The sequence below is a fragment of the Phacochoerus africanus genome, chromosome 8 (assembly GCF_016906955.1).
Source record: "Phacochoerus africanus isolate WHEZ1 chromosome 8, ROS_Pafr_v1, whole genome shotgun sequence".
Lineage (NCBI taxonomy): Eukaryota > Metazoa > Chordata > Mammalia > Artiodactyla > Suidae > Phacochoerus > Phacochoerus africanus.
Window position 1 is genome coordinate 116,223,712 of NC_062551.1, and position 8,159 is coordinate 116,231,870.

The 8,159-nt window shown below is 40.4% G+C and overlaps 1 long non-coding RNA gene across 1 annotated transcript; it reads right to left on the bottom strand.

The window, feature by feature from the left end:
• Positions 1-1,297: 1,297 nt before the first annotated feature.
• Positions 1,298-6,470, bottom strand: LOC125133521 (uncharacterized). Its single transcript, XR_007136455.1, has 2 exons — positions 6,179-6,470; positions 1,298-1,563 (listed from the first exon to the last, which is right to left on the bottom strand). It is a non-coding gene; the product is annotated as an uncharacterized LOC125133521 (long non-coding RNA).
• Between the last annotated feature and the right edge of the window lie 1,689 nt (positions 6,471-8,159).

Here is an 8,159-nt window from a genome sequence, read left to right on the forward strand (position 1 = left end):
TCCCTCTGGTACATTTCTGTATATTTTTGGGTTCACTGTACTACCAGCTGTGCAATTTTTCTTCCTCCTCCGTTCTTCCTAGCAGCCCTGATAGGCAGAGCAGAAGGAACAACCTTTCTGTATGGTGGGTGTCAAATCGAATAATCTAAGGACCAAAACCAGGGCAGCAGGCATGGGCAGAAAGAGCCAGATCTAATCAGATCCAAGTGTACTCTTGTAATACAACCAAGGGAGCTGCATTTAAATTCAGACTTTCTGCTACTTGACTCAAATTAAACAATACCCATCCTCCCCTGTGCTCCATCTCAAATGACAAACAAGTCATCAGCATCCCCCTCTCCCATTCTGTCCACAAAGTGAGCGTATGCATGTGTTCCCGTTTGTAAATCCTATTCCTTCTCAGTAGAGGGAACTTTCTTAGTTCCCCCATTAATGACAGATGCTCAACACTGTCGCTGAATCGCAGAGTCTGAGAGTTAACACACCAGTCCCCTCCATCACTGATGATGTGGTTAGGAATTGGACAAAATGTGTTCAAATCAATACTGAAATCCATCCAGTTACATCTGAGATGAAGAAATTAATGTTCACTTGCAAGTTAAGAAGCAGTTATTCATCTTGTACAGCCTTAAAATGTGATTATTTATTATTATTAAGAGAAAAGGTATCTGTCTGTTTTAAGATGCAGAAAAAATTAAACAGTCAAATGGAAAAAAAAGCTAGTGTTAAATGTTCAAATCAGTCTCAAACTGTAGTCAACTTCTCAGCTATCACCTTAGAAGATCTTTAAGATTTATTATTCTCTGTAAGTTCAGGTTCTTAAAACTCTTGTCTCAGGCAGCAGTGAAATCTGTTGAAGACTGCATGGCTAAGGTCAATGTGCACCATGGTCTTAGTCCCCTGTACAAGGTTTGATTGCTGCGTCTGTCATTTTTGTCAGGACTGATGTCACTGCTGGCCAAAACCATGGTCACTAAGACATTGACCAATTCTCCTCTGTCTCCACACATTTTCAGCATTAAAAAAAAAAATGATTCTTGGAGTTCCCGTTGTGGCTCATCGTGTTACAAACCCCACTAGTATCCATGAGGATGCAGGTTTGATCCCTGACTTCACTCAGTGGGTTAAGGATCTGTAGGTGATGTCATGAGCTTTGATTTAGGTCACAGACGTGGCTCAGATCAGTTGTTGCTGTGGCCGTGGCGTGGGTTGGCAGCTGCAGCTCCGATTCGACCCCTAGCCTGGGAACTTCTGTATGCAGCAACTGCTGCCCTAAAAATAAAATTAAATAAATAAATAAATAAATAAATTCATTCTTTATTTTAGGATGAGTGAGTCTGGTTAAACTAATTCCTAGTTATCTGTGGTACTATGTAGATGCGACCATGACCTCAGATTTTGGGACTTGCTTTGGACGCAATCCTGCAGCCACTCTGCACAGATTTGATAGCGACTTCTTGACAACATGAATCTCTCTGGCTCCGGGATTCTGCCCCGAAACAGAGAACGTAACAGGCAAGTGCACAGACAGTACAGCATCCTGTGGTGTAGCTGTGGGCAGGCCTGGAATAAAAGAAGCAATCATTAACTGTAGTTACTGAGGTCACAAAACTCAGTTTTAGATAGTGTGTGGTTCACTCACAGGGCTCTCTCAATTCAGATGGCCCGGGTTCACATCCTGCCATTTCCTAAGGCTGAGCTTACCAGTCAAGTTAAGTAATCTCTCTGTTCTTCAGTTCCATTCCATTTTAAACGTGAATAAGACCGCTCTCAGGTGATGGGACTATTGCAAGGAATAACTTGAGATCTAACACATAAAGGATTAACAAGCACTGGGCACCTAGCAAGTGATGGATGAAAGTTAGTCATTATTACCAATGGCCAGCAAGCTAAGAATTTGAAGTGTGGTTTTCCAAGTGCAAAAGCACTGTTGAGCATCTAACATGTGGAAGGAACTGTGCTGTGTGTTGAGGGGTAAAGACAGGATGAAAATATGGTTCTGACCTTTAGTTGCTTAGAATTGATGGGCTGGAGTTAGATACCTACATACCCAACCACAACATAGGTACTGTAGTGCCATAGACCATGGCCACAGCCCTGAGGGTGGTAGAGGAAAGCCAAGTGATCATTTGAGCTGGTCCTGGAAGGGACTGGGAATGTGAAGGGGTATTCTGATGGAACATCATAAACAGGGAGGTGGGAAGGTATGGGGATTGCAGTGAATGATTGGATGCATGTCAAGCATCTATCTCCTTGAATTGGGAGCCTGTATGACAGAAAGAAAAAAGCATGAGCTCTGGAGTTGGCTCAACCTGTATTTGAATGTTGGTTCTGCCTTTGTTCCTTGACTGTGTGATATGGAACCTCACCACGTGTGAGCTATTTAAACCTTGTTATCTGTACAGCCGTGATGATGATAATCACATATGCCCCATGGTACTGTTGTGGGGATTTATGGGAATAACACATATGAAGCAGTTGTTTCATGATAGCCAACGGTAAAGATTTACTTTGAGGGGCAGAGAATGGGTGTTTTGTTCACCACTTTTTGGTATGGCTCAGCTGGCAGCTGGAACTCCCCAGTGCTTTGACTCAAGCCCCAAATCCACTTTCCTCTATGGTTTCTGTGCATTGTTCACTACGTCACTCCTGGATCAGAGCCTTTTGAGTTTCCTCTCTCTCATATGCTCTTGCTTCTCTTCCAGAAGCTTCCTTTGTCCTTCTGAGAACAGCTGGATGGATTGGTTCAGGCAGAAGAAAGAGCAAATGTAAAGACCCTGAGATAAGAGTGTGTTTGACTTATTTAAAGAAGAGCAAGGAGATCCTAGGTCTAGAGTGGAGTGGATAAAAGAGACAATGACCAGAGACCCAGTCAGAGCAGGCATCAGATAATGGCAAGCCCCATAGACCATGGCAAGAACCTCCAGTTTTATCCAAAATGTGAAGTAAAATCTTTAAAGACCTTTGGTAAAGGAAATGGGATGATATATCTTATGCTTTAAAAAGATAGCTCTGGTAACAAAAAGGAAAAGAGATTAAAGAGGCAAAAGAAGCAGGGAGATTACTTAGGTCCAGATGAGAGTTGATAGTGGTCTGGGCTATAATGGTGGACATGGTTAGAAATGCTCTAGGGAGAGGTAAGATGATTCGTTCAAGGATGGGATATAAAGATGAAAAAGAAGAGTCACAGTTGAGACAAGAGTTTTTGACCAGAGCAACTAGAAAGTGGAGGTACTGTTCATCACCTGGGAAAACACTGAATGAGGAGCACTTTAGGGAAGGAAAATCAAGAGTTCTGCTTTGGACATGATAGATCTGAGATGTCTTTTGCTATCAGTCATCTATCAAGTGGAAATGTCACGTATATATACGAACACAGATTTTGGAATTCATGGACGACGTTAGGGCTCAAGATTAAATTTGGAAATGTACTATCCTCTACTATTAGATAAAAACATTACAGTTATAGCTCAAAATTATGGAAATAACATAGATTTTAATTGTGACCAAAGGAAAATATTTTGTTCTAAGTCAGTCTGCCTTAAACACCATCAAGTACTCTAGGGTACCAAGGAGGCAGGGCTCATCCTTGTTATCAGTCTGTGTGGGGTTGTTCAGGGAGGGCACTGAGGACCCTCAGTAGTGAAAGTCACACACACAGACCCAACCCAGGAAGAGAGAAGCAGAAAGCAAAGCTGCTCCAGAACGCAACCAGAGTAAACAAGCAAAACTCATCTTCCTTGATTTTGTGTTTTGTATCACTGAGCAATTTGATTAAAACAAATCAGCAGGACAAAAAATGAAGTTGCTTTTCTGTGGGGAGACAAAATCAATGAGAAGAATCAAGGTTGAGTAAATGTCCTATGGATACTCAGGGGAGAGAATATGTTTTCCAGAATAAGAAGGGAACTCAACAGAATTTGTTGTTTTCTAAAACACAAAGTTACTTTCATTTAGTCCTTTCAGTGGGGTTGGGGGTGTGGGGCACATATATGGATAGATAGTCCATGACCTGAGAAGGTTTCAAAAGTGTTCACGATCCTTTTTTTGACTTAGGTAGATGTGGATGTTTTTCACATTTTATGAAAGTCATTGGGTAAGTCATTGGAAAAGATTATGCATTCCAACTACAGTTGGCAACACTGATGCAATGACCTGATGGGCTGTCATAAATTTCAGCCAGTGCAACCCCACTGAAAGGGAATCCATGCCTGTAAGTGCAAAGACATCGTGATGCAACACTCAGTGATCCCTTCAAGGGAAGAACTGCTGCAAGAAAAGTGTGTAGCCCACAGCCTCTGAGCATAAGTGACCTTGGGATCTGCCTCAGCTTTTGGGCCAATGCCAAGCACAGCAGACCACTGAGCAGTGGTACAAGGGCTCATAGTCTCTAGACATTGCAGATGCTCTCTGGGAGCTCATGATCCTACAGCCCCTCATTGGCTGACCAAGGTAACATCAGAGCTACCCCGAAGGCTGAGGCTTCTCCTACCCAATGCTCCTTCCTTCTCTTGTACATTCACAAGTATCAGACCTACATCAGAGCCTGAAATTTTCCTCCAACTGCTCTTGTTCCTTTTCCCCTTTCTTTCACACACATTGTCCCCTATTAATATCTTGCATTTGTAGTCCTGTCTGGGCATCTGCTTCTGGAAAAACTCAACCAACAGACTGCATCACTCTTTACTTCATTATAACAGGAGCTTGAAGAGAACACATGGGAAAACAATAAATAAGCCTAGTTTTATTATTTTTTCTTTCTCATATTTTCCCCATTTATACTAATTTCTGCTTTTTATAAAGGTATGTCATATTCTGGGACATACCTTGCCTCCAAACCCTGATTTTCAGGTTTCTGCTCTGGTTGGGTCATATGGAATTTCCCAGGCTAGAGGTCAAATTGGAGCAGCAGCTGCCGGCCTAAGTAACAGCCACAGCAATGAGGGATCTGAGCTGCATCTATGACTTACACCACAGCTCATGGCAACACAGGATCCTTAACCCACTGAGCAAGGCCAGGGATTGAACCCAAATCTTCATGGATACTAATTGAATTCATTACCTCTGAGCCATGATGGGAACTCCCTAGAATTTAGCACCGAGAAAGGCCAGGGATTGAACCCAAATCTTCATGGATACTAATTGGGTTCATTACCTCTGAGCCACGATGGGAACTCCCTAGAATTTAGCATTTTTTGAAAGAACATTTTTGAAGAAGTGATGTTAACAAATATGTACATTTTTAAAAAGATACATTTTCCTCTGACAACTAAGAAATTGTAAACTCTTATCAACTGTTTTCCAATTTTCCTTGCAGTTCACTGACATGAAATTGTTCTTTCAAATATAAATTCATATTCTCCAATGTATATGACTGGGTCACTTCACTTTACAGCAGAAATTGGCACAACATTATAAATCAACTATACTTTGATAAAAATAGTAATAAAAATAAATAGATAGATATGCCTAAAATATATATATATACATACATACATGTTTATTTTCTAATTATATCAGATTTAGGGAGGAAAGGCCCTGGAGGCGAATATGAAAAAAACTAGGACAAAGTAGAGATGCTTTGAGTCAAACTGAAAACTTCCTCAAATGAGCTTCCTAATATGTTTTTAGCAAGATGCTCATTTTCAATGCATCCTTACCATCCCTAACCCCTTAGTGCCATGTGTGGTTTCTTTATGAGAAATCTTGTGAGATCCACTGTCTTTCTTATTTTACTGCCACACCAAACCCTGACATGGGCTTTAGATCACAGATCCACAAAATCAACGTAGCCAGTCTGTGTGTGAGGAACTGCACTGTAGAGAGAGAGCCTGGTTTCTATTTTCTTTTTTTTGCATTATAGCTGGTTTACAGTGTTTTGTCAATTTTCAACTATATAGCATGGTGACCCAGTTACACACACAAGTATGCAATCTTTTTTCTCACATTATCATGCTTCAACCTAAGTGACTAGACCATGCACAAAAATAAACTCAAAATGGCTTAAAGACTTAAGTATAAGACAAGACACCATAAAACTCCTGGAAGAGAACATAGGCAAAACATTCTCTGACATCAACCTTGCAAATGTTTTCTCAAGTCAGTCTCCCAAAGCATCAGAAATAAAAGCAAAAATAAACCAATGGGACCTAATCAAACTGAGACTCTGGTTTCTTACCCAGGCTCAGCCATGACTCCATGTGTGACCTTGGCCAGTTCACCCAAGCTTTTAGGGTCTCCCTTCCCTGTGTATGGAAGGAGGGGGTTGCACCAGGACCTCACTAGGATCATTTTCAGCTCCCAATGTCTATAATTTAAAGAAATAAAAGAGGAGTAAAACACACTTAAAGTCGTCTTCTTGCGTAACTTCTCCGCTGTAAAACAAAACACTAAAACATGTCCAGGTTTTCAAAGATATATTTGCTTTTTTCAACCCCCTTCCTTCAGCTTTGTGGGATGATCTCAATGAATTTCAGAGGAATCGAGGAGACCAATTTCCAAATCATCCGGAGTAATTAATTCCAGTGGCTGGAGTTAATTATGATGAGGCAATTCATAAAGTATACAGTAGAAAAAAAGCAGCAATTGATGAGACTTCATCCGCAGTGGGATTTTTTTCAAAGGCATTCTTCTGGCAAAGTTAGACATATGTGTGCTTCCATGGCGGGAAAACAGTTTATGAGGTTATCATTAGGTAAGGGTACGAATGATGTGCAAATGTCTGTCTGTATATTTTTGCAGTATGAAATAGGCCTAATTGCTATATTACATGGGAGAATTAATGACCATAGCAGAGACCTCAACTCCATCGTGTTTTTTATGTAGAAACTATAGTATATTTACAAAAACTATCCATTAGTAAAAGTGGCATGATATTAAATAATATTAATATGAAAAGTTAACAGGGATATATTGAGTATAAAAATGACAATTTGGGAAGCACTCTCAAATCTTACTATAAAAATAAAGAATTTGCAATAATGTAGTAACAGACTGTATTTCTGTTTTATGATTCTGATAATAAAGCACTTAGGTTCCACTTTCATAGTTTATGCTGTTATCAGAACCCCTTATAATTAGATGGCCTTATTTTAGATAATTACTTGTATTTTCTTATTGCATAGCAAAAATCCTACTGGTAAGAAAAAACCCTCAATATCTTAAATCTAAGAGCTATGGTACTAAAATAAGCTGCGAGAGGCTGAAATCAAGTTCATTCATGATAAAGGAGCCAGGATTCTCGTAAGCTGATTAATAATACCACTTCCTTGGAGTTCCTATTATGGCCCAGTGGAAATGAATCTGACTAGTAACCGTGAGGTTGCAGGTTCTATCCCTGGCATTGCTCAGTGGGTTAAGGATCCAGTGTTGCCGTGAGCTGTGGTGTAGGTTGCAGACACAGCTTGGATCCTGCACTGATGTTGCTGTGGCTGTGGCGTAGGCCGGCAGCTGTAGCTGTTTTGACCCCTAGCCTGGGAACCTCCACATGTCGAAAATGCAGCACTAAAAAGCAAAAACAATAATAATAATAATAATAATACCACTTCCTTGCATTTTCAAATTTTAAAAAAGTTTACAAATTGATTTTGCTTTCATAATCATGTAGCTTTTTTTTTTTTTTTCTTTTTCCTTTTTCGGCTACAGTGATGGAACATATGGAAGTTTCCGGGCCAGGGGTTGAATGGGAGCTGTAGCTGAGGCCCAAGCAACAGCCAAGGCAACACTGGATCTGAGCTGCATCTGCAACACTAGATCCTTAACTCAGAGCGAGGCCAGGGATTGAACCTGCATCCTCATAAAGATAATGTCCTATCCTTAACCTGCTGAGCCACAATGAGAACTCCTTATAACTACTCTTACTTTGTTCTCTTAATGCCCTGTGAGAAGGATGCTATTGTCGTCATTTTGTAGATGGAGAAGGTTGTGGTAGTATTAAATGATAGAGCAGAGACTCAAACATTTATCATACTACTGGACAATGCCACTCTACTTAAAACCTTGGAAATTACAAGAAAAACCATCTAGCTGAGAAGCATCACGTGTATGGTGTGCTTTGCAATACTGTGTTTAAAAGCTGATTATTAAAGTCTACTGCTGACCTTTTCTCACAAATGCCAATATTTCACTTTATACCTTAAGGCTGGGCAGCCTGAGTTTTA